This window comes from Notamacropus eugenii, chromosome 5, assembly GCF_028372415.1.
Source record: "Notamacropus eugenii isolate mMacEug1 chromosome 5, mMacEug1.pri_v2, whole genome shotgun sequence".
NCBI classification, from domain to species: Eukaryota; Metazoa; Chordata; class Mammalia; order Diprotodontia; family Macropodidae; genus Notamacropus; species Notamacropus eugenii.
The window spans coordinates 356,265,410-356,292,372 of record NC_092876.1 but is presented as its reverse complement, the minus strand read 5'-3'; the positions used below and the strand labels follow the sequence as shown (position 1 = coordinate 356,292,372).

At 38.7% G+C, this 26,963-nt stretch overlaps 1 protein-coding gene across 6 annotated transcripts in view; it reads left to right on the top strand.

Moving 5' to 3' along the window:
• The first annotated feature begins 572 nt into the window (after positions 1–572).
• Positions 573–26,963, top strand: part of PHLDB2 (pleckstrin homology like domain family B member 2) — a 147,183-nt gene continuing 120,792 nt past the window's right edge. For 4 of the 6 annotated variants that reach the window (XM_072614028.1, XM_072614034.1, XM_072614031.1 and 1 more), the window contains exon 1: positions 843–1,020. The gene's annotated coding sequence lies outside the window, so the exon portion shown is untranslated. Of the gene's footprint in view, positions 689–842; positions 1,021–26,963 lie in introns of those variants that run through there. The other 2 variants (XM_072614029.1, XM_072614032.1) reach the window with 1 other exon arrangement.

The window sequence follows — 26,963 nt, the reverse complement described above, 5'->3', positions numbered from 1 at the left end:
TCACAAAGAGTAGAATACCACCGAATGAAACAACCCCAACATTCTCCAGTTGATGGACACCACAAAAAGAGCTGTTATAATTACTTATCTCTTTGTAATCCAAGAGGTGGTGGGATTGGATTTCAGATATTCTTCCCACTGTATACTGGGAAAGGTTGAAGGTGTTGGCTAGGACGGGTTTTATTTTTATTATTATTTTATTTATCAGTTTACAGACTATTCCTTCCTCTCTGTACCAACTCGCTGTATACAACTTTATGACACACCAAGAAAACTGCCCCACAGGCAAACTGTCAAAAGGTGGTTGCAGTCACTAGGAGTTTCCCGGGAGAAGTTCAATTAGCGGGTGTGGAGTAAAGGGCAGATCCTACACTATCCCACCCCTTTTCCGCAAAAATCCCTAATGAACGGCTGCAGACTAGGCTTTGAACAGATAGTTCTCTATAATGGGGCGTAATAACAAGTACCAGCCATCCTGGCAATCTGCCTCCAGAAGTCTTTATCCCCATCTTCATTAATAGGAATAACAACAGTCCTAACCAGGGTCATAAATAAGGGGACTGGAGAGGGAGGGGAGAAGCAGAGCCAACCACTGGAAGGGAGGAGGGGGGAGCTGGCACACAGGGCTCCGGGTAAATACCTTCCCTTCCCTTCCTACCCCGGGCTAGGGAGTCGGCGTCACGGACTGGTGAGTAGGACTATTGCCCCATGGCGGAGGTGGGAAGGGAGTGGGGCACTTTCTTCTGGTCTCAGTGGGGGGCGCGGGGGGCTCTCTCTCCCCCTCGGGCCGGAATTGGTTGCAGCCGGTTGCGGGGCAGTGAGTAGGAGGAGGTGGAGGAGATCTGGCGGGCCCTTGGGTGGGGGGCCAGCGTTACTCTGCCTGGTTCCGAAGAGGGCGGGCTGCAGCTGGAGCGTCCCGACGGAGATTGGGATTTCGTGGAGCGGGGCAGGGCAGGGCAGGGCAAAGGCAGACTGGGGAGAGAGGGACGTCCAGGAACCCGCTGCAGAAAGGATGACAAGGTTAGTGAGGACAGGGAAGTTTCTTTGCTCTTTTTAACCCCCAGCAGCGGGAACAAAAGCGGGGACGGGGTTCCGCTGAGTAGGGAAAGGCTCGGGGTCGGATAAGAAGCAGCCAAGAGTTGCATGGCCTTGGAGGGGGAACCAAGAAGGACCTGTGGGGACTGTTGGGGGACCTCCTCTGTTGGGAGAGAGGAGCGGATGCTAAAGGGGTTTTCCCTCTGATCTTGGGCTCCCTAGGGTGAGAATATGTGTTGGGTCGGGGGCGCGGCGGCTGCGTTTGTAAAATAGGAGACAGACTTTGCCTGATTCTCTCCCGACAGCCCCCAGAGGGAGAATTTAAGAGATTTGTAGGGACCCCAGAAGCACCTCCTTTCGAATGGGGCTTTGGGACCGAAGTGCAGAACTGGGGTTACCCCGAGGTGCAGTGAGAACCAAGGCTGTGCTGCAGGCGGAGAAGTTGGGTGGGAGCTTCCCGGCTGGGACTTTTCCTATTTACTTTGCGGGCGTGTAAATTACCTCTCAATTTCAACCCCCCCAGACGCCAACCGTGGCTTTTGTTGCCTGTTTGACATATCCCGGTGTTCAGTTAGGAAAACCGAGACTACGTGCTGGCCTCAGCCGCTTGAGGAGGGGGATGCTCACTTTTTTTGTGTTGTTTAGGAGATTTAATAATACTGATCCAGGCAGTCACTTATTAAAGCAGAAGACCTGGCTCACCCCAGCCAGAGCCAGGAAATTAAAAGGCTGACAGGCAGTAGCTCCAAGGGCTGGGGTTTCCTGTTTTAAAGAGCTTTGTAAATGGAATCTACCTCCTCCATAAATCCATCTACCCTTCTTATGCAAAAGAGAAACGTGAAAGAAAGAGGCTAAGTGGGATTGGGGGAGAAAAGTCATGGGTTTGGAATCAAAGGACTTGGGTTCTAACGAGAGTTCTGCTCCCTATTTCCTTTGGGATCTCTAGGGCACGGCACGGAACCTCACCGGGCTTTAATTTGCTCCTCTGTAAAATGGGAGTAAGGGGTGGACTTGTTGACCTCTAAGATCCTTTCCAAGTGTAAGTCTCTGAATCTGTGACTAAACGTTTTATCCTCCCAACTCTGCCCTTACCATTTTGCTCTAGGCTCATCTCTCACCTTGCATTTCCCTAACTCACCCCAAGGTCTCCAGCTATTAGGTAACTTACCACTGTGAATGCTGCCCCACCTAGGTGCAGCAGGAATACTTTTGTTCTTTGTAAATAATACTCAGTTAAATGTAAGTGGTTAATATTTGTGACCCTCACCCAAGTTATATATGAATAACATTTTTTGTTGTGTTGAGATGTTGGGTTTGAGGTTCTGATTGATTTGGTTTGCATAAGTGTTTCAATGATCTATGTCTTTTCTTCAGGATTCTTAAATTCAGTCTCACCAGGAGGTAGTTGAATGTAGTGTGAATAGCTACATGTATGCCTCAAAAACAGTTGGATTTTTGGATTCTAGTGGGATAGCAACAAGTTGTTGAATTTGGGATAAATAAACATTTAGGGTGTCTAGTATTAAAAAGAACTTATTTCCTGGGTGCTCTTCCCCAGATGATAAAAATATTTGTAAGGAAGAAGACTAAGTTTCTCTGAAAAACAATAAAGCAGTGACCTTTTTCATGGTTTTAACTTAGTCATTTAAAGGTATTATGAATGATCCATAAAAGACATACATTCATTATTACTTGGGAGGAAGAAAAATTACTGCATTTGAGTAACGTAAGTAACCATTGCAGCCTTCACCTCTTGAGACCTAGTGGTTTACAAATCCCAGTCTCACTGACAAATGGAAAAATGAGATGTTTGGTTTTAGTACAGTCATCATTTTGCTCAATTTGCAATCTTCAATCTGTTTCAAGCAGCTGGCAGCTGTTGCTCTTAGGATGAGGCCCAAGACCTTGACTGTAGGGGGTGCAGTCTGGATCTATTATGGAGGTGGAAGAATAAAAGGATTCTCAGAAAATTATGGCAAGAAACTCCTATAGCTTCTATCTTCCAGGAGCCTGACTGAAGCCAGAGCTCTTCACCATCCTTTCCAGAAGAACTTCCTTTTATTTACAGAATCTATAAGGAGGGAAGGAAGGGAGAGGGAGGTTAGAAGGCAGAGGGGGGTAGGAAGATAGGGGAAGAGGGCAACTTTTAATTGATTTAGCAATTAGCAGCTAACTTACTTCATTTCCTCCTCCCTTCCAAAAAACAAAAAACAAAAACCCTAGAACACTATTTTCCCAGTTATGAAAAGAGAGCTTTTTTAAATCTAGAAGTATACTGGAAAAGTGAATGAGAAAATTAGATTTCTTTCAAATTATCTTACTAGACTAGCAATGGGGGTTATGACTTTGTTAATTTTTAGCCTATAGCATACTGTGGGTTTGCCAAGCTGCAAACTTGGAAGGAGAGTTAGTTAGCTTTGCACCTATTCCAAGAGCACACGTGTTCCATGAGTTAGATTGCCCATGCAGATGTTTAAGTCTTTTTCCATCCCTTAACTGATTATTAACCTACACATGTCTTCTGCATCAAACAAAAACAAGTTCTAAATGATCTGCTTAATCTACAATCCCCCATAAGACTACATTATTGCCTCAGGACATATTTTAACAGAATTCATAACACTAATTTGACTCCTTCAAGAACTTGTTTTACAGCATTCACTGGCTCTACTCAAAACAGAATGCATTTTAAGGTTCTTTATGCCTGTGGGAGATTTCTGTATGTAAGAATACCGAATGTATTACAGGTGTCAGGTACTGGCAATTGTCCACTACCTTTCTTTAGGTTTGGGTGAACTGATTTTTCATTTGATAGAAATGGGAAATTCATATTTGGTGAAAAGGAGTCTTTTGAGACCCAAGTCTAACCCTTCTGTGACAAAAATATGGGATGCTACATTCAGGATTTACCATATGTAGCCTTTGAATGGAGACTGATTTAGCATCAACCCCAGGAGACTATATAACATATGTCTTGATGAAGCATCCCCATGGAAAAGATGTGCAGTTCTATTGTTCATGACCTGTGACACTATACTGATGTCTGTACCATAGCATCCCTGGTAAAGTGGACAGCAGATGGGTTCACAGACTCAACAGATGCTCCACTTTAAATTCAGGTACAAAATGAAACACTTGCACTTTTCAACCAATCAGTTTCAAATAAACACATCTCATTCAACCTCACAGGTGCTGCTGGCCTTATGCATTAAGTTTAACTGAACTCTAAGTTGTCTTTGTGATAAGAGTAAAGTATACGTATATGTAGGGATTAAGGAACTGACTTCAACTCTTAAAAGATTTTCCTATTCCCTGGCCAAATGAGAGGAAAGGAGATATAGACATGTAAGAAAAATGGAAAGGAACCTAGAATAAAGGGAAATCAGCAAGCTCAGAAGGCTGTTCTATATTGTCCTCAGATAAACAAGGAAAATGAGAAAGTCTTCATATGTTGATGAATGAAAGACATAAGACTTAAGTTTTAGAGCAGGGAGTCAGAAGACTAATTTCTAAGTAAGCTGGTGGTGTTTAGTATAATCTTAGGTTAGAATCATAGAATTTCCTACTCAAAAGGAACCTTAGAGGACCTCTAATTCAGGCTCTTTTTTTTCTGCAAGTGGAGAAACAGAGGCCCAATCAGATTAAGTAACTTGTCCAGGTATAGTTACCAACAGAACCAAGACTCAAACCCAAGTCTCCTGAATTCTTTGTCAGCATTCCTTATATTAGTCACTCATTTCTAAGTTTCTTTGAATACTATAATATCCAGTTATTTACTAATTTCCTATAATTAATTCAATAAAACAAAGCATTCAAAATGTTCTGTTCATGGAAAAGTGCTAAGTAAGCAACTGCCAGTATCAGAAATATTTTACACATGGTCTAATATGGTCACATGGTCAAATATATCTCCTTGATGTAGTTTTGAAGTTCTGTTATGATATTTCTTGTTAAGTTAAGTTTGGGACTTCTGTCTGTTGATGTCCTGTGGATTTCACTCAACTATACATTTCTGTCTGCTTCCATTATTACTGAGCAATTTTCTGCATTATTTCTTGGGACTGTGGTATTCTGCTCTTCTCTTTTTTTCTGTCTTTCTATAATCTCTAGATGACTATTTCCAACGCTCCTTCAAAGTTTAGTATCCTCATTTTATTGTGCACTCAGTTATTTTTTCCAATCTTGATTTATTCCATTATTTTTCCTTCTTTCTCAATTTTTTCATTCTACTTTGGTTCTCTTTTTGAAGAATTTACTGCTACTGAAAGAGTTTACTTCTTTTGTTCCAGACCTTCGAGCCTCTTGTTAGATTTGCTGATCTCTTCCTTTAGAATTTTAACTTCTATCCTTATTTCTTTGGTAGAGAGGAAGCGTAGTGTGGCAATCAGAGGGCCAGCTTTTTAGAGTCAGAAAGACCAGAGTTCAAGTTCCACTTCTAGTATATATGGAGACATGATCCTGGACTAGTCACTTAACTTCTCAGAGACTTAAACAATGGGCTGTGCATTGCAGAGTGGATGCTGGTCTGCATAATAGAGGGAGTTTCCTCATCAGCAGTTTTTTATACCAATAAAATCACTGGCTGAATCCCATTTCTTTGTATTTTCATTTAGTTCTTTGGCTGCTCTTCTGAAACATTCTGAAGGTTCTTGGAGTTGCTTTGTTGTTGTTTCAAAGAGATGCTTGTCCAATGAGATGGCGTTTACCTAAAATTAGTTGTTCATATTTTCTCATCATGTTTTTCTTGTTCCCCTAAATACTACTCCTTCCCTTTGTTGCTTAGCTCCAATTTAATTTGCATTTATATATGAAGGTGTTTTCTTGTTGTCTCTTTTAGATTGTGAGCCCTTTGAGATCAGAGGCTGGTTTTTGCCTTTCTATCCCTATCACTCAGTAGTATTTGGCACATAGTAAGCACCTAGTAAATACTATTGACTAACTCATCAGTCAGCTTTTGTCTCTATCACATGGTTGATTTTTCTATGGTGTCCTTGCTATCAACATGCTTCTTGTGTGTAGTCCTTTCTTTTATGAATGATCACTGCTATTTTTATTCAGTCTTTATTTTTTATTCTCCTAGCTTATCAGACCTGGACTTGGTCTGTATCTCTCCAGGTGTGAAGGTGACTAAGACTACTAATTATCCTTTATCTTTACAAGTCCCTACTCTCGGAGACTTTAGACTGACTAGGAAAGGTAGGAGGATGATGGTCCCCAAGACACTAGTGGGGGTGGTGGTGCTTCAAAAATCCTTTGAATCTCCTTCTCTTCCTTTCTCTCTCTACTACTCTCTCTGTCTCACTCTGTCTCTGTCTCGCTCTGTCTCTCTCTCTGTCTCTCTTTGTCTCTGTCTCTCTCTCTCTGTCTCTCTCTCACTTTTTTTGTGCTATAATAATAGTAAGTAGTGCTGTATACTTCTGGTCTCCTTTCTTCTCCATTGTTCCCCCAGGCTCCACACTCCAGCACAGCTGTCCCCATTCTTTCTCCTCAAGCTTAAGTTTGGTTTGATGCAGGGGCCTCAAGTCTTACTGAGGATAGGGAATTCCCCCTGGAACACTGCCATAGGATTGATTCCTAAGACGTCCTATAATTGCTGAGTCAGCAGCATTTTAGGACTCATTTTATGTGTCACTTGTAGGCAGCTGTGATCTTGTGATTCTGTATTCAGAGTGATGATAAGGTATATAAAAATAGTTCCAAATAATTTCTTTTAGTGGAATTCCATGTAGATGCTGTGGCAAAAGTTGTGTCATTTCCATATTCTCCTTCCAGTTTTTACCCTTACTGCTTAAATCATTTGTTTTTTGGGATGCTGTCAAAGGAGTGATTTAAGTCAATATTTCTTGAATTTGCCAGAACGTATTTATTGAGTTGGGGTTTTTTTGGTTTTGTTGGGTTTTTTTTTTTTGTATTAGCATGAAGATTATCCTTTTGAAAATGACTCAAAGTACAGAGGAAGGATTATTTTTCTATGCCTTTAAAAATAAACGTTTTGGAAGAAAGAGGGACATGAAAATTATGCAGATAACAAAATAAGGACCACACAGTCTTTTTGGAAGGCCAGCATGTGTCCCTATAATGTGCAGAAGTCTATAATCCCTACAAATGAACTTATATACAAGTTGTTTTCAAACTTTTTAGAGGATTTTCCTTGGCACATTTAAGAAAAGAATCTCAACTGAACATGAATAACATGTACAACTTTTTTATATCAGCTGTGAGTTATATTTGCTTGTAAGGCAGTGCTTTGGAAATTGCTACCCAGAACCGTATCACAACCCATGTGTTCTAGAGTATGCCCCTTCCCCCAGAAAAGTTTCTAAAGAAAAATCACAGATTTTATGATATATGAGGGAAAGCAGGTGATTGTAAGAACTAGTAAAGAATCAGAAACTGACAAGCAAGATGAATTTAGGGTGCTGGATAGGAGGTAACAATATAGAGAGATATTTTTTGTTTTAGGGAGGGCTACTTCTGATTCTGTTAGGTCAGAATTTCTTAAATGAGAACCATAGCTGAGCCATGTTTCCAGAAAAATGCATATCTTTATTTTCACTAAATGAAATTTAGCATTTCTTTCAGTTATTTAAAAACTTTCTGAGAAAGGGATCTGTCAGTTTCCAAGACCTGCCAAAGATACTCATGACACACACAAAAAAATTAAGAACCCCTGTGTTAGATGAATTTTTGCCTCCTTTCTCCTTCTCCCTTCAACCCTAACATTTAAATAAATATTTCAAGGATGTTTGGATTATTTCTTTTTTCTTTTTATGGGGAATGGGGAGGAGGGAATGTACCTTGTTGATACAAACCAAAGCCTTATAAACCAGTTTTCTAAGTTGATGTGTACCCACTACACACACACACACACACACACACACACACACACACACACACACACACACACAATCATTGCCCAATGGCAACCATTGCAGTGGCCAATTTTTTGGTAATGTTTTTCAGAACTTAATCTGGGTTGATCCTTGGAAGATAGATAATAGAGTTCTAGGATCATAGATTTAGGAGCTAAAATGAACATTAAAGGCCATCAGGTTCAGAAACTTAAGATTAAAAGGACATCAGAGACCACCTAGTTAAATTTCTTGATTTTACAGATGAAATGAGGCCCTAGGGAGGAAAAATGATTTGCTGAAGGATTTTTCCTATACCACGGCCTGGTCTCTACCCGAAATATTCTGAGCTTAGTAGGGTGCCCCAGAGCTTGTGCTACCTTGGCAGCTTTTGAGAGCCCAGACACCTCATAGCAGGATGAGATAGCATATATTCTTGAAAGGAAGGAAGGAAGGAAAGAAAAAAATAACATAAGGAAAAGAAAGAGAAAAAAAGAAAGGAAAAAAGGAGGGGAGGGAGAAAGGGGAAAAGGAAGGAAGAGAAAGTGGAGGAAGGGAGGGAGGGAAAGAGGAGGGAAGAAAGGAAGGAAAAAAGAAAGGAGAAAAGGAAAGAGAAGGAGGGAGGATAAAAGAAGACAAAAAAGAGAGGGAGGGAGGAAGCAAGGAAAAGAGAAAGGGAGGAAGGGAATAAAGGGCAAAAAGGAGGTGAGGGAGGGAGGAAAGGATTAAGTTCAACATGAAATATAGGTTTAATCAGTTTACTTTTTCAGCACTTTTAGGATAGAAATTGAATAACTATGGGACCTTGGGAAAGTTATTTCCCTTTGCCCAGGACTGAGCCTAATATGGGAATAATAATACTTATTGTAGCTTTGCAGGGCTGATGCAAAGAAAGGACTTTGTAAACCTTAGAATGCTATAGAAGTATAAGTTCACAGAATCAAAGATTTCAATCTAGAAGGGACCTTAGAGACCAAGTTTGTGCTTTCCTCCAGTTTCTCCCTCTCATCCACACTGCTAGAGTTTGGTTTTTGGTTTTGTTTTGTTCTGTTTTGGGGTTTTTTTTGCATGTGAAGCTGTCCTTGACTTGTCTGGCCACATGGCCTCTCTCACAAGAATACAGGGCATCACAGAAAACAGAAGATTACATTTGTGGCTGGAAGATTTGTTGCCTTGACCTATGTTCTGCCTCTGCTGAAACCAAGGCTGGGTAAAGTGGGAAGAAAGCCAATCCTTGCATCCTTTCAAGCCGGCTTAGGCATGGGGGAGAGATATGCCTTGTGGAGTGGGGGATAAGAGCCTAGCTGCCTTCCTGATCAAGTCACTGCCTAACCATTAACAGAGGCAAAGTTTTTCCACAGCAGGGTCCAGAGAATTATAGGCTCTGGGAATGCATAGCAAAATGCAGCATATACACTGTGCTGAACGAGATACCCGTAGCATATCACATTAGCTTGAGCTGTGCAGTCCAACTTCTTTCCCAGGGTGCCATGATGAAAAAATTTACCATGGTCTGGGAATGTCACAGAGAAATAGATGCCACTACAGATTTCTGTTTAACAGTCTCATCTGCAATGCCAGTTCTCGATTTTTCAGGTCAGTGTGTGCTGGGTATTGTCATTTTTGTTTCCTTCTTTTGTCACCAGCCCTTTTGTCAGATTGGTGAGCAGGTAATGTTGATGAAAGTCAGGATCTGCGTAATTGAACATGTATTTATTGATGAAGGTCGGTTTCAGCTCCCTTCTCTGGGCACCACCATATGGTAGAGTTGCTAATAAACAATGAAGCATCTAAAAGTAGGCTAAAAAAATGAGACAAATAATAATAATAGTTGACATTTGCCTTGCACTTTAAAGTTCACAAGACAGGAAGCATTTCATAGTGGCTAGAGAGTTGCCATCATACCCAGGAAGACCTGGGTTCGAGTTCAATCTCTGCCACTTATTAGCAAGGTCACCCTGGGCTAGTCACCTAACTTCTCAATGCCCTGGAGAAATCCATAAAAGGAAACATTGCAGACAAGGCACAATGGGGCAGCTAGGTGGTGCAGTAGATAGAATGTTGGGTCTGGAGTCAGGAGGACCTGAGTTCAAATCTAGACACAGACACTTACTAACTGTGTGATCCTGGGAAAGTCACTTAACATCTATCTACCTCAGTTTCCTCATCTGTAAAGCAGGGGTAATAACAGCACCTACTTCCCAAGGTGGTTGTAAGGATCAGATGAGAGAGTAATTGTAAAGCACTTACCATGGTTCGTGTCGTAAATATTAGGTATTAATATCATAAGGTGCCAACCTCTATTGGTAAAGGAAGTTTTCCTCATGTGAGAGTTCCCAACACCAATCAGTCCTTGCCCTTTGACTTTTCCAGTTCTTTAAATATGTTGCCTCATTTGATCCTCACCACCATTCTGCAGAACAAGTATTCAATTATAGTATTTCCTTTTTATATTTTAGAGATGGGGGAGCAAGTTCAACAAGTGGTTTGCCTGTGGGGCACCTGGAGAATAACCTTTTAAGCCCTGACATGAATAGAGAGTTGGGAACATCAGAGAAAGATGATGGGAGAATTTTGGTCAGTATAGAATAATTAGTGAGTCTGATGCAAAAATTATTGGCATTCTAGGGTATAAGGAGTCATAAGTTGTCCACTTAGTAAACTATCATTTTCAGAAAGTAAAGGGGGCTCTTTGTACTGAAAAGATAACTAGCCCTGCAGAACAGGGTATCTGGATTCAAATTCCACTCTTGACCCTTACATTTTGTGTGGGCTTGAGTAAGTCACTTAAATTTACTGGGCCTGAATTCCTCATATGTAAGATGAGTGCTTTAGAATAGATGGATGGCCCCTGAGGTCACTTCTAGCCCCTGATCTATGATGCAATAAACTTATTTTGAAGCTTTTCTAATATGTTAACTTTATATGCTCAGTATGAATATATGGGGAATATGTTTTTAAGGTCCTGAATTCTCCAGGACATACTGCTTGCTTATTCATATTTTGTCATTTTGATCAAATATCTTGAAACTTTAGGTTTCTGAAAAAAGCTGCTTCTGTTAATTTGAATCCATTAATAGCTTCAATGAATCAACAGTTATTAAGTATTACATGCCAGGAAGGCACTGTGATAGGCATTGTGTGATACAGTTAAGAAGAATGAAAAATATCATCCTAAAGACGTCCTAAATGTAGCTGCTTGACTACAACTTGAAATAAATGAAATTGTTTTATAATATTTTTATATCATTTACATTATTTTATTTATTTGGTGTTTTTATTATTAATAATATTATGTTATTACTTATAATATAATATAGTATATTTTCCCAATTGCATGTAAGTACAAAAATATATTTTCAAATAAATGCCAAAGCATTTTGGAAAAAATGCACTTTTAGAAAGTTGATTACATTTTCTGGGTTAGAATAGTAAACAGAAAATAGTAAATGGCAGAAACCACTGAATGTGGTGAGAAGGTGATTTCATCCTTCTTTGTAAAGTAAACGCTCTTGTATTACTTTCAGTTTGATGAGTCAACACAAGCTTTTCATTTTCTGTGTACTTTTTTCTTATCTATTTATTTCATCCTCATTTTTAGAAGTCAAAGAATGATTTAATATTAAGGGATTTCCCATCCAAGTCACATAATATTATGAAAATGGGTTAAATAATTTTTGGGATGTATTTGATCTTCTTACCCATAGTTGTATATCTAACAATTATATATGGAATTAACAGTGTTTGGATACCACCTGAAATAAGTAAATGACACTTACATTCTAGGACACACAATGTTTGAACTTCTGGGAACTTAGATATCTAGCATTACTTTGATATTTTAGAATAACTGATGCTAGTCTAATTGTTACTACCTATGTAATCTTGGCAATTCATTTTATTAATCTAGTCCTTAGTTCCTGAATCTCTTATATGAGGGAAGTAAAACTGAATGCTCTCCATAAATTTTTTTTCATTTTTTTTGAGGGAGGAGGCAATTGGGGTTAAGTGACTTGCCCAGGGTCACACAGTTAGTAAGTTTCTGAGGTCAGATTTAAATTCAGGTCCTCCAGACCCCAAGGCCAGTGCCCTATCCGCTGGCCACCTAGCTGCCCCTCTCCATAATCTTATTAGAACAGTCAGTTTTTGCTTTGTTAACTAAGAAGGAAGATTTTGTGAGTGAATAGGGTCAATTTTTTTTGTTATTCAAATAGGCTCAGATGATTTTTTTTCTTTTCTTGTTCATTTCTCTGTGCTTTTCTTCCTCTCTTTTGCCCGTGAAGGGTCAAGAGAGAAAGAGAGAAAAGATTCTGTGAATGATGTCATAGCAAGGATAGATTCATTCCAGCCTCAAATTACTGATGTCGGGTGACTCATAAAACAGGGAGATATGTATTCAATGAAAGTGTTGGCTACCATCATGGAAGAAAATTCAAGACAGAGTCCACATGGAAGAAAAATTTCCTATCAATGGCAAAACTTTTCAAATGCTTCCATTTGCAAATGGCATTACTTAGATTGATTTGAGGCCTAAGAAGAACATTACAGTGCCTACTAAATGAGATCCATAATCACTCAGAAGCATTTCCCCTAATTGTAGGCAGCTTAAGTGACTTCATGGACAGAACCAAGCTTGGAGTCAGGAGGCGATGCATTTGAATCCTGCCTCAGGTACTTATTAGCCTGGAAACTCTGGAAAAAAATCATATCAGGTTTTTTGGCCTCAGTTTCCTAATTTATTAAATGAGAAACTAGGGCTTGACGGTCTCAAAGATCCCTTCCGTAATCCATACATCTCATTTGACCAAATACTTTCATCATCATTGTCCTTTGTATTGTCTGGTATTAGTCAAGAAACCTCCATCACTTAGATTAAAAAACACGGTTGATTAGCTTTAGCTTTTGAGCTTCACTTAGGAGATGATATTTCCCTGTTTGAATCAAGGGCAGAGATGGTATAGATAAGACCTGCATAATTTAGTTAAGTCCTCTGATTACTCCTGTTTGATTGGTGTACTCTGGGCCCCAGGGATATGATTTCTTTTTTTTTCCCTTTTAGAAAGAAGTTGAAACTACATCTTTTTACCTTGTGCTCCTCTTTCTCTTCATAAATTGGTATCTCTCCTTTCTCTATTGCTATCTACTCCTCTTTTGGTACTTTATTTCTTTGCTCTTTTTTTAATTTGGTTGATTTCTTTTCTCTCTTCTCCTCTTCACATTTACATTCACACTTCCTCACTCCACATACCATAAAAAATGTAACAAAAGGAGAAAAAGCCCCAAAATCTAAACTATGTGAAATAAATTAGTATAAACAGATGTATTGTTATTATCCCTTGTTTCATGAAATATTACAAAAATCTGGATATTTAGAAAACTAAGTTCAAATTCCCAGCTGGATCTTGTCTTCCCATCCCCACCTCTTCCCACCCCACATGTTCCTAAGCTCTCTGTTTTCATGACACCAAGAGAAATCCTAGTATCATGGGATCCATTATGATTGAGGAAAAAGGCTCTTCCAGGATCATAGACCTAGAGTGAAGAAGACACCTCCGGGACCACCTTGTCTAGTCTGATGTTGCAGATAAAGAACTTGAGGACCAAGTGATTAAGTGACTTACCCAAGATCATAGAGTTTTAAGCATTGGAGGAAGGATTTGAACCACTTCCTCTGACTCCAGAACTGATATATATATAGATGCTCAACTCTCCAGTGTTTCTGTTCTCCTCAGAACTTCTTAGTGCAAAACATTGTGAGCAGTCTCATTGCACACCTGAAGCTCTTCAACGTTGTACACCAATATTTTGCTCACTCCTCTGGGTAGCATTATTTCTATAATCAACACAGGGCATCAAGATCTGGCCCTTGCATCTAATTCTTTGTTGTGAATGCCTTAAGGCTTGTGTATGTTGTGATCTTGTCATATTAGTCTGGCTGGTGTTGTTTGCAATTTTTTGTATATTTTAGACTTCTTGAGGGGTTTAAGGATATAGATGTTGCCAGTAAAAAGCTATCATCTGCCTCCATGGGCAGCTCTCTCAAGGAGGAAGAAAAAAGGGAAGCATTTTTAATGTCTTTTGGACAGAGATCCACATGCAGTGTGATTTATGACTGCTAATAGAAGGGGCATCTGCAGGAGTGAAATCATGTCCTTTATCTCCTTCTTCCTGTCCTTTTAACATTTAGTCTCAACTGGCTTAAAAACAAACATTCATTTCTTTATGGATCTGCATATCTTGAGTTGTTCCTCTGATACTAAAGCATTCTGTCTGTGTTGAAAGCATCTGAGATGTTTAATCTGCATTTACTTATCTGTGACTATATAGGTCTTTGTCTGTTATCTCCTTCAAAAGTAACAACGGAAGGGAGAGAAGGGGGAATTCATTAATTTCTACATTTACAATAAGGACATTATTTCCTAGTAAATAATGTTTTTATCATTCTCTGGGGGATACACATACACACATATATACATATATACACACACACACACACACATATATATATATATACGTACACACACACATATATTTAAGTGGAAGAAGAGTTTAAAGTAAGTGAACAGATAGTTCAGGAAGCTGAGGGGAGGGGAGTATGTCTGAGTGGATGAATATAGGGAATTTTGTGCTCTGGGATGTTTGCAAAGCTGTGTGTAGGAAGGGATATTTACAAGAAGGAGTCTGTTTGCAGAGATGGGGTCTAGGGTTATTTGCTGAGATGGAGCTATTTGCCAAATGGGGGTGGAGGAGATTTTCAAAATATAAGGATTTGTAAAGCTAGAGGGGTATGTTTGCAGAGGGGGAGTTAAGAGGGCAGGAAAACAACAGAGGGTGTTTGGGGAACTTGGGATGAAGGGGGATGCTGACTTTGGAATTTATTTTTCAAAAAAGAGAGACCACGACTAAAAATACTGGTGTTTTCCTTAGCCAATAATTATTATCATCTCTCTTACCTTCTAATGGATGGACTGAGGGCAAAAACTGAAACCAATCAATCAACAAACATTTATTAAATCCCTATTACATGCCAAGCCCTATGAGCTAATATGGCTCAAGTGAGATTTGCATCTTGTATCTATTATTTTCCAATATAAAACCTCTGTTAACAGTATGAATTTGCAACCATTTAGTCTAAAGTAGTATTTCTCAAACTTTTTTATTTAGCCTGTATCCCCAATTCATTCCCAGAAAAAAAAATCCTGCAAAATTAATGGAATGATGAAATATCCTGAGCAGATGTCTAGATTTCATTAACCATAATAAACAAGTTATTTGCTCACACTAGATCAAAAATATAAACATTGTCATACTATACACATCAATACTACAAGGATTAGTGCACCACCAATGGTCTTATGTAGTTACTTTAGGAGCCACCATTTAAAAGAAAAAATAGGCAGTAATGATAGTATTAATGATGCACTTAATACCTAAGAACATGGGATACTGGAGATAGAAAGGATGTTAAAGGTCAGTGGGTCCTATTTCCTCTTTTAGTGAAGACTTCTGGCAAGGTGAAATAAGTTGCTTATGATCACACAACTAGAGCAGAGATGGCTTTATCTTTACCACTGTTGCCTAACATAATGCCTAGCACATAATAGGCGCTTAATAATTGTTTGTTGATAGCTGGTGGAAGCTGGGCCTGGAACCAAAGCTTCCTAATTTTCAGTCTAGTGTGTTTTTCCACTGCTGATTTCACCTATAGCGTGCATTATAGCAATTTAGAATATCCTGGGGAAAATATAATGTTAAAAAATATTAGATGAAAGAATGAAATAGGGGAAAACACAAATGAGAAAACCCACATTTTAATTTTCAAGATTAAAATTCTAACCTTCTAAATTACTTAAAGCTATAGGTATATGTGCATTATATTTATATATTATCTGTATTGTGATATTTGATCATAACTAATATTTATTTGATGCCTTAAGGTTTACCAAACATTTTGCAAAAAATATCTCACATTAACCTCACAACAACCATGGAACGTAGGTGTTATCATCATCTTCTTTTTACAGATGATAAAACCGAGGCAGGCAATGACTTGTCCAGGGTCACACAGTAAGTGTATGAGGCCAAATTTGAACTTGTCTTCCTGATTCCAGACCTGGCATATATGCGTTTCATATATGTATGATTTGCACACATGTTGACATGTATGCATACATGTTGATGTGTACAGTGTGTGTATATTATGTACACACATATACATGTATATCCTTTCATTTGTGTTCAACTCTTCATGATTCCATTATGGGATTTTCTTAGCAAAAATACTAGAGCGGTTTGCCATTTTCCTCTCCAATTAGTTTTACAGATATTTGTATGAACATTGTACTGTGTATATGTACACATATACATATGTGTATGTGTATATATATCATGCATAAACACATATATATATTCATGTGAATAGACAGATAAATAGATAGGTAACTACTGCTGAGTCCAAGGTCTAAGCTAGGATGCTTGAGCCCTCTTCCTCTAAGGGACCCCATTTAACTCTATACCAATGCACTTGAATCCATGTTCAGGGCAGGAGAAGCCTGACTTCCAAAGACAGGAGTCAGGCTCCTTTGTTTTCATTGTTTCTGGCTCTTTCTGCCAGAAAATTGAAATAACAGCAACAAAGCTCAAATATGGCTCATGTTTAGGGTTTTCCCAAAAGAAAGAGAATACAAATATAGTCAGTGTAAAATGTGGATCAAGTATAGGACAGTTATATTCTTCTTCTGTGAGAAAAAACACATTCATATACACACACATACATGCATCCAAGAGACTGTCTATGGATGTATGGAGGGTATCTCCCATACCAGCTGAGGGTCCAAGATTTTTGAACCTCAGAAATCCCAAAGTGACCTCCAAGACTGGAATAACCTCAAGACTGCTGCTCAGTCACATATAATGAGGAAAAGGAGAAGAGGCAGCCAGGGCCCTGAGGTCCAGTCTCAGACTTTTCCAGTTAATCTGCTTTTGCTACAATGTGCTCATAACACATTGGGTTTAGGTCAGGGAAGAATGGACCCCTTCACCAACCCTTCATGGTGAAATTACTTGCTACATGTACTGAAGAGTTGTAGTAAGAGAGTTTGCATGTTAATTATCTTTTCTAACTCATGCAAGAAAAGCATCCTAGCTCCTTGCTACAATCACATGTGGGGTAAAAGGACCAGGGACTATCCAGGATTTGCAGCTAAATATCAAGTGCTGATCTTTTCAGCATTAAGCTACACAGGGTCCATCGAGTCACTTGATGCCTCCAGAAGAGCTCAGTGCATTCTTTATGGAATGAGCTGTATAGGCCCATGGCCATGCATGTTTTATGTGGTACAAAACTTCCGCTACATATATGAATGAATGAAAAAAATATATAAAAAGGCATTCACTCATTCATATGTGTGTATACTTACACATACGTGTATACATATATGTGAATATATAAGCTTCTGTTTAAGCAGTTCTCAATAAACTGCTTTTTAATCAAAGATAATAAATGGAACCACCACATTTGAACCTTAACATCACATTCCCTAAGTTGTTGAAAGAGAAGAAAATGGTACTGGATAGAACAAGTTGAGAAAAGCATCCAGACCGGACCTAAGTAAGTAGAAAGAGGAAATCCATGCTGAAGCCAGGTTTTGTGGGTATCAGTGAATTCCTATCTAAGGTATCTGAAGGAGGCAAGATAGAAAGGGGATAGAATAAAATTCAGATTTTATTAATATCAACCAATAAAACATCAATAGTATTAATCTATATACCTACAGTCCCATCCATACAAAATTGTTTAGTCATTTATACATGAATGGAGGGCATCCTTGATAGCAATATTACTAGGGATCAATAAGGCTTCACCAAGTAATATTCAACAATGGACTACTTTACTCTCTAACAATCAGTTGAAAGATAGAGAGAAAATAAGATCCTGTTGGACTTACTATTTATTGATTATAAAGCATAATTTGATTCTACAAAACAAAACATCACCTTACAGACTCTTTTTCAGCAAGTTGTCTCCCATCCATACATCAAGACCACTCAGGATTCCCTAGGAAGATATAAAAATAGACATAACACTGTTCAGTTAAACTCTGATATTAAGCATCAAGCAAGGCATAAAAAAGGAACGTGTGCTCACCAAAAGCAATTGCCCCTGTGGTTGAGGAAATCCAACGAAGAGTCCAAATTGAAGGGAGATTCCCTGTAAATGATGAGGTCCTCTGAAGATACCACTGTGCTCCCATCCCCAGTGATTTGGTCTGGTGCAGCTGTGTAGACTAGGCGTTAAACTCCCTCCGCGTTGGAGTGGAGAATGAAGTTTTGCAGTTTGTTATTTGCCTTGTGGGTTGAGTTTGTTTTCATTACCATGAATCAAAAATCACAACAGTTCTGGTATTTATAGTTCATGTAAATGCACAGATGGAGACATGGTTTTGAAAGCAATCTATTTTACTAAGTGTTAATAGATTGTATGTTTGGCAGATAGATACAATTTGAAAGGAAATACCAGTCAAAAAGGTTAAAAGGAATGGAATCAGAATAGAATTTTTCACCAAAAAACACTCTTGTGGTTCACTTTTAAAGATTATTTTCTTTTATAAAAAAACAATCCTGGTTACTTTGTTGCAGCCGCTTTGCTGTTGTCATCATTGTCCTTACTGGTGCTGCTGTGTGATGGTGGTTGTGTGTTTCTGAGGCAAATGTTATCCATTAAAGACCTCTTCCTGACAGTGGCATTTTTTTTTTTTTTTTTTGATGTGGGAAAGATGCAGTCGTGGAGTAATGAATAAAAAGTCTGGCTGAATCAGGAAGAGTTGGATTCTGTCCCTCCCTCCAATACATATTACATAATACATATTAGTTGTGTGATTCTCTATTAAGTTACTTAACTTTTCAATGCCCCAGGCCAATTATTTAAGACTATAAACTGAAGAACAGTTGCACATCTGCACTGATAGAAGCAGTTGCCTCACCAGGAATTATCTGTCCCTGTGGTTCTCAAAAGTGCAGTCTACGGACCCAGAGACTCTTTCAGGGGGTACATGGGACCCAGACATTTTTCATAACAATAATAAAATGCTATTTTCTTATTAAAATACTCCTCGCTTTGCAACTAACATGTCTGTTTGAGACTAGATTTTATTCATGGACTTCAACCAGAACAAAATATTGCAATAGATTGAAAGCAGAAGTAACTAGGAGAATCCAACTGTCTTCTGTTAAACCAGACAGTAAAGAGATTTGTAAAAATATGTAAGAAAAAGCTACTCTTCTCACTATTTTTTTTTAATTTTTGAAAATAGTTTCATAAAAATGATATTTATGTTAATATTTTTAGGTTTATTGTTACTTTGAATGAATTAATCAATAATTTAAACATCAATTTTGATTTCTCACATGGTAAATATAGATAGATATAACCAACAAACTAAAGCCATCGTTGCTGTGAGGATAAGATAAGATCTCTGTAAAGAGCTTCACAAACCTTAGAGGGCTACATGAAATTCCTCTGTTGTTGCTACTGCTGCTGTTAAAAGTCCTTTCCTGCCCTCAGTTTTTAAGTCTAAGGCCCTAAGATCCACAAGTTTGAAAACAGCTGCTTTGCACCAGTGAATCTTACAGGCCTGGACAAAACAAACCAAACCAAACAGCCATCAGTGTGGATTAGAAAATAAATGAAAACGTTCCCGCACATTTTAACTTCATTCATGGTTAGGCTTTCTGTGTGTTTTCCTTGATGGTGCTTCAGATGTGCACCAGATGGCTGCTGATCTGTCTTCACCAGGCCTCTTCCATACATCTACATGTAACATACATACACAGTGGAGCCCTTGGGACTCTCCCTTCCACCACAAAGGCACAAGGGGCTTGAGTACCATGAGACTTTACACAGGATATTCAGAGATTAAAGCCTAGGACTTAAGAAGTTAGGAAAGCAGGAAGGGTCTAATGCTTTATCATTTTATTCCCAGAGTGGGGGAAGGAGAGGCAGTCTAATGACCGGAGAGGTGACAGGGTAATGGTAATTGAATTTTCACTTAGATCTAAGTGAGGAAATCAGAACACAGTACTAAAGCCACAACTAAAAAATGACTAATACATGCTATGTAAACATGAATGGTTTGAAAGTTTGAAATGACTTCAGTGGCTGAAACACAGGGCTCCAAGTTAAACTTTCTGAAAATGACCTGGCAAAGGATTGTATATACCTGTAACACTGAGGCTGTATGGGGGAGATGAAATTAACTCTGAATATAAATATTGTAAATGTATAGTGATTTAGAATATGGAATTAGCATTGAGAACTGGGTTTGTTTTGTTTACTTATTACTTATAATGATAATAATAATTTTTATTATTATTCATTTTTGCTTACTTCTAAGGCCAATTTCCTTCCAGGGGTGGGGAACCCGCAGCCTCAAGGTCTCATGTGACCTTCTAGGTCCTTGGGCATGGCCTTTTGACTAAGTCCAAGTTTTACAGAACAGATCCTTTTATTAAGGGGATTTGCTCTGTGAAGTTTGGATACAGTCAAAGAGTCACACAAGGCCTAGAGAGCCTCAAGCTCTCTAGCTTTCTCTGATTATACTCTCTAGTTCATTTGGCCAGTTGTCACATTTGTGCTTTCTCTTCCCATTGTGTCCTACCCCTGGCATACTGTTCCCATTCCATTCTAGTCATTAGACGAGTTTATGTTTCCAAATATGGTTTAACGATACCATTTTTCTGAATCATTTCCTAATAATAGTGTCTATGTATGTACTGCTTTAAGGCTTACAAAGCATTTTCCTCACTATTTTCTGTGTTGTAAGTATTATACCTGTTTCATAGATGAGACTCAGAGAGGTTAAATGACCTGTCCAGAATAAGTATCTGAGAGCAAGCATCTGAGGAAAGTTTGGATCCCAGGTTTTCCTGAATCCAAATCCTGCATTCTATCATGCCCACACTGCCTTATACCATTTAAAAAGGTGGCAGCACCAAGTTCTTCGAGAAGAAAATGTTTTCTCCTTATAAAACAACAAAAAGTCAGTCTGTCTTCAAGGACCTTAATATTGCTCTGGGGAATGTGATACATAAACATGTTAAAACAAGGCATTTTAAGGAGGGGAAGAAGACTAAGAAAGGGGATGGAGGAGGATAACCTCCTGAGTGGAGCCTTGAAGAAAGAAAAGATTCCAAATGGCTGTTGTAGGAGAGAATGTATTGTAGGCCTGGGAGATGATCTTTGCAAAGTCTCAGAGGCAAGAGAGTGTGTGTGTGTGTGTGTGTGTGTGTGTGTGTGTGTGTGTGGATGGGTGGGTGTGGGTGTGGGTATGGGTGTGTGTGTGTGTGTGTGTGTGTGTGTGTGTGTGTGTGTGTGTGTGTATGGGTGGGTGGGTGTGGGTGTGGGTATGGGTGTGTGCATGTGTGTGTGGGTGTGGGTGGGTGGATGGGTGGGTGTGGGTGTGGGTATGGGTGTGTGTGTGTGGGGGGGGGGTGTATGTTTATGAAAGCAGTAGAAAACTAGATTGCACAATAGATAAAGCATTGGACTTGGGAGTGAGGAAGGCCTGCCTCAGAACCTTGCTAAGGCTCCTAAGTTCTCTCAGCCTCAGTTTCCTCATTGATAAAATAGGGATAATAATATAGTGGCACCTATCTCGAAGGGTTGTTGTAAGGATCAAATGAAATAACATGAAATGCTTTGCAAACCTGAAAGTACTACGTAAATGTTAGCTATTATCATCTAATGATGTTGTTATTCATTGCAAGATCAGATATGTTTAAGATGAATGTCAATAGAGATTACTAGTAATTATTCTATAGCTTGGAGTCCTGAGTTGACTGAGGCTCAGAGAGCTTAAGCCAACTGTGCTTGGTCACTCTGCCAATAAGTATCAGAAGCATGAATTGAATCCCGGTTATCCTGATTCTCAATTCCAGGGCAGTTCTTCTAATTATGGACTTTTAGAACTGGGGGGGGAGGGGGGAAAGTCTTACATTACTTTTTGACAAAGTCCCTTTTAGGTCAGCTCACGTTTGTTTAATTTTCTTGATACAGTACCCCAAACTATCGCTAAAGTAAATGACTCCATGTCAACATGTATAAAATGTATTTCATGGTACTCTTGACTAAATTCCCATTGGTTTTGTGTTTGGCTATCTGTGGGTAAACAAGAAGTACTTATTAAGCACTTTCTATGTATCCAGGATCTGTGCTTAGTGCTAGAGATACAAAGCAAACGTTGTAACAGTCCCTGCCTGCAACAAGGAATTTGCTTTCATTCTAATGGGGGAGGCAACTTGTACATAAATTGGCATCTGCCAGATAAATGATAATAACCTTCCAGGGGACAGAACAAGCCACTAAGGTGTGAGGACTGCCACTCTGGAAGAGGTGTGCTTTCAAGGACACCGGTGTTTCTTGTTGTTCATTTCTTTCAGTCATATCTGACTCTTTGTGATTCCATTTGGAATTTTCTTGGCAAAGATACTGAAGTGGTTTGCCATTTCCTTCTTCAGCTCATTTGACAGATGAGGAAAACTGAGGCAAACAGGGTTAAGTGACTTGCCCAGGGTCACACAGTAAATATCTGAGACTGGATTTGAACTTAGGTCTTCCTGATTCTGTGCCACTTAGCTGCCCAGTGATTTCTTAGAAGTCAGACAGTAGGCAGGAGAATATTCTAGTCATGGGGGCCAGTCAGTGAAAGAAACAAAGACTGGACATGGGGTGATGTTTTAGAGAAAGATTTGGCAACTAAATGAATATGAGCTCTTCGTTGAGCTAGGTGCAGGGGATTAAAAAAACAAACTTGTTAGTTATGATCCCTTTCCTATGCTTTGGTGGGTTTGTTTTATGCTACTAATAAAGTTTTCAAATGGAAGTAGTGAGTTTGCCTGATGGGCATTTTTTGGGATGAGAGTCATTCTGAACAGTTAGGGGAACACGGCAGTGTGTTCATCTGGTTTCCTTGTTTAAAACAGCCTTTTATGGAAGAACCAGCACAGTGATTATCTGTGCCTGGAAAACTGAGGAAGGAGCAGCTAGATAACCTAACTAAAATTCAAGAAATGTTGTTACAGTTTGCATTCTAATGTTTTAAAAGGCTAGATGATTTAGGAGAGAAGGAAACATTTGATTGATTTCAACCACAAACTCCTAACAGAGTGTCTTTCTCATGGTGTAAACTAACTTGTATTTGCCTATTTTGCATATATTTATATTTATTAGTTTCCTATTTATGCTGTATATATGTATTTTGTACTTATATCCTCAGCCCCTAGCATAGTGCCTAGAATACAATAAGTACTTATAGATTGATAGTTATAGATTGTATAGATTGATAGGCAGTGTGGCATAATGGAAAGAGCAATGGATTTGAAGTGTGATGACATTTGAAGTAATGAGTCCCAGTTCTGTCACTAATCATCAGTATGACCTTGGACAAGTCACTTAACTTGAGATTTCCGTTACTTCCAGTTGAATAAGCTGAAAGATTTTAGTAAATGTGTAAAGGAGAGACTACATGGTATAGCAGAAAGATAATACTGGATGTGGAATTAGAAGGCCAGATTTGAATTTAGGCATATAAATAAGGAAACTGAGATTCAAAGAAATCAAGTAATTTGCTCAGTTTTTCTGAAGTTCATTGAGTGGTAGAACCAGAATGAAAACCCTACATCTTCTTACTCCTAGGATTCTTTTTGTTGTATCATATTAAAAGGTTTTTTAATAAGAGAATGACATGACAAAAACTGTACCCTTAGGGAAGTTGATTTGATATGATGGTGCCTTATCCCAATATTACTGTACTTTTAAGTCCCATGGTTTTGATCAGTGATCTCACACACACACATACACACACACACACACTCATTTTTCATTGCCACTACAGTTTGATTCCTTCCCTCATTACACCCAGTTTCTGCGGAAATTGGTCTCTATTTCTCCATGGTTCTGCTTCCTGAGGTCAATATAAAACCCATTTTAATTTTTGCTGCCTTTATCTTCTCTGTTGTGGCTTTTCACTATAAAGATTTGAAGTAGCAAGAAGGGAAAAGTTACATAATCATGGAAGTCTTGAAAGTTAATCTTGTTCTTCTCACTTGTTTGCATAATGTATTCCTGAGGTGTGTCTACTCACCTCTCACTTTTCTGGTGGGCTTGCTTGCTCCAACTTGCCCTGATGCTGGCAAGTCTAGGTTCCCAGAGAAGGGCCACCATCATATGTTACACTCAAACTATCTTATAATTCTGGGGATAACCCTATTGTAAGGGAATATACTCTTCCAGCTGACCACTCCAGTTCTCAGTGCTCTACCATTGCACTTCTATGTACACAAACCCAGCCATTAGAAATAATGACACATTTATAGCTTAAACATAACCATTTATTTGACCATCAAATATAAGCATTAATTACCATAACCTCCAAAGGATCCATGTATTAAAACAAGTGTGATAGTAATATTTACATCAGAGTTCACACATAAAACTCCCATCAATGTACTTGGCATCTGTAAGGAAGAGTGGGAATAGATAGAACAATTTGCCCAAAGTCACCTAGGTGCTAAGTAGCAGAGGTCCTTATTCCAATCAAGGGTTTTCCAAATTGGGTCTCACTGCTGTATTATATGTAATGTTGAATATAGGTCCAAAGTTCAAAGAAAGTCAGACTGAAATAAATATTAATAAAGTTATTTTATCTTTTTACTATTTTGATTCTATTATTTTTTATATAGCAGAATTTTGTTTATGGTTTCTGAGCCAATTAGAGAGCCATAGACAAAAAATATGTAACATTAACAAATATGTGTGTGACCAAAATCAATTTTAAAGTTACCTTTAGGTAGCCTTGGGCCATGGGTCACACTGGATGCCATTAGACTCTTAGATAAGTAGTACTACTCATATCTTCTCATCTATGAATCCTACATTGAACTCGCATTGCCCTTTTCCTGTTTCTCTACATGTTAATAGTTCTGACTCCTGAAAGTGTTTGAAGGGTGGGGGGGAGTGAGCTAGTACTAATGCTTGATAGTTATATGCAGACAGATTTTAGCTCAAAATAAAGACAAAAAACCTGATAATAATTGGAGCTATCCAACAATGGAATTGACTATCTTGAATGGACAGTGAGTTCCCTAGAGGCTAGATAATCAATGTTTAGGGATGTTGTAGACAGAATTCATGACTGGTAAAGAGTTTGAACAGAAGTACTTTTCAGATACTTTCTAGCTCTAAGGTTCCTTGGATCTTTAAGGTCTGTGACTCACTCTTCTTTGTTCTGGTTGATCTGCCTAAGTAAATCCACCAGCCAATTGTTAATAGATGTTTGAGAAAACGGTTTTTTTGTTGTTGTTTTTTGGTGGGCTTGTGTGTTTTTTTCTTCCATCTTGTTCAGCTAGGTTAGTATTTAGTTCTATTTCCTCAGTAAAGTTTTGGAGTTGATAGTAGCTGCTCACACTTATTTTATCTTTTAATCAGCCTGGGATCCCTGTTTTTCACTTGGGGACACGCTGAGCTCTTATCTTTTGTTTTTTCAAATGCATGCTCCTGGTTGAAGTTCCCATAAAATTGCTTTCTCAAGCAAGCCTCTATCTGCCAGGTTATTGTGTTCACTGAGGTGATAGACAGGTCCCAAATCTAATAAAAGGCCTACTCATTTCCTACAGTTCCTTTGGGATTGTTTAAATGGTTTCTGTTCTCCTCCCTTCCTCCTATCTATGTGAAATTTTTTTTTTAGAAACCTTTTCATTGCAGGTTTACGAAACAACAACACTTCACACATACGGATGTTAATAACAGACCCTTACTGCTAACAATGAGAGCAGGATTATGGTGCCTCTGATGGTTTGAAACAGGGAGAGAGACTGGAGACAGGGAGGCCATTTAAGAGGCTGTTACAGGGGTCCTGGGACAAAAATAATGAGCACTTTGTACCAGGATTATAGAAACAAGAATTGAAAGAAAAAGGTAGATACATATGACTTGTCAAAAGAAGAGCACACAGGACTTGACACCTGATTAGATAAAATTTAGGAGATGAGGAAGAGGGAGGAGCTCAAGATGATTGAAGTATCAGGCTCAGGTAACTGAGAGAATCATGGTTTCATTGACAGAAATAGAGAGATTAAGATGCCTAAAAATGCAGGATGCCCCACAGGTGTGTCTGTTAAATGTTCTTCAAGAGCAAAGGTTCTTAACTTTTTTGTATGTCATCGACCCCTTTGGAGTCTGCTGAACCATTTTCATTGCTACATAATGGTGCCTGCTCAATTGCAGTTAGAAGTTAATAAAAATAAAGCTTACAGATGTGCTGACATCCATAGATCTGAGGACCTCAGGTTAATAACCCATGCTCTAGAGGTTATAGTCTGTCTAAGAAATTTTTTTCTTTTTTTTTAAATTTTTAATTATTTCTTTTCAGCATTCTACAATCACTTCCATATATCTTAGGTTAATTCCCCTCCCTCCCTCCTCCCTCCTTCTTCCTTTCCACTCCCTCCCCAAGACAGCAGGTAATCTTATATAGATTCTATACATGCATTTGTTTTAACTACATTTTCACCTTAGTCATGTTGCATAGAAGAATTAAAATGAATGGGAGAAACTATAAAACAAAACAAAACATAATACAAAAGAAAATGGTCTGCTTCATTCTGCAATCCAATTCCATAGTTCTTTTTCTGGATGTGGAAGGCGTTTTGCCTCAGGAGTCCTTTGGGAATGTTTTAGGTCCTTGCATTGCTATGAAGGACTAAGTCTATCAGAAAAATTCTTTGCACGCTGTGGTTGTCATTGTGTACAAAGTTCTCCTGGTTCTGCTCCTTTCACTCAACATCAGTTCATATAAGGCTTTCCAGGCCTCTCTGAAGTCTTCCTGTTCATCATTTCTTATAGCACAATAGTATTCCATTACATTCATATACAGCAATCTGTTCAGCCATTCCCCAATTGATGGGCATCCCCTTGATTTCCAGTTTTTGGTCACTACAAAGAGAGCTGCTATAAATATTTTTGTACATGTGGGACCCTTTCCCATTTTTATGATTTCTTTGGGATACAGTCCTAGAAGCAAT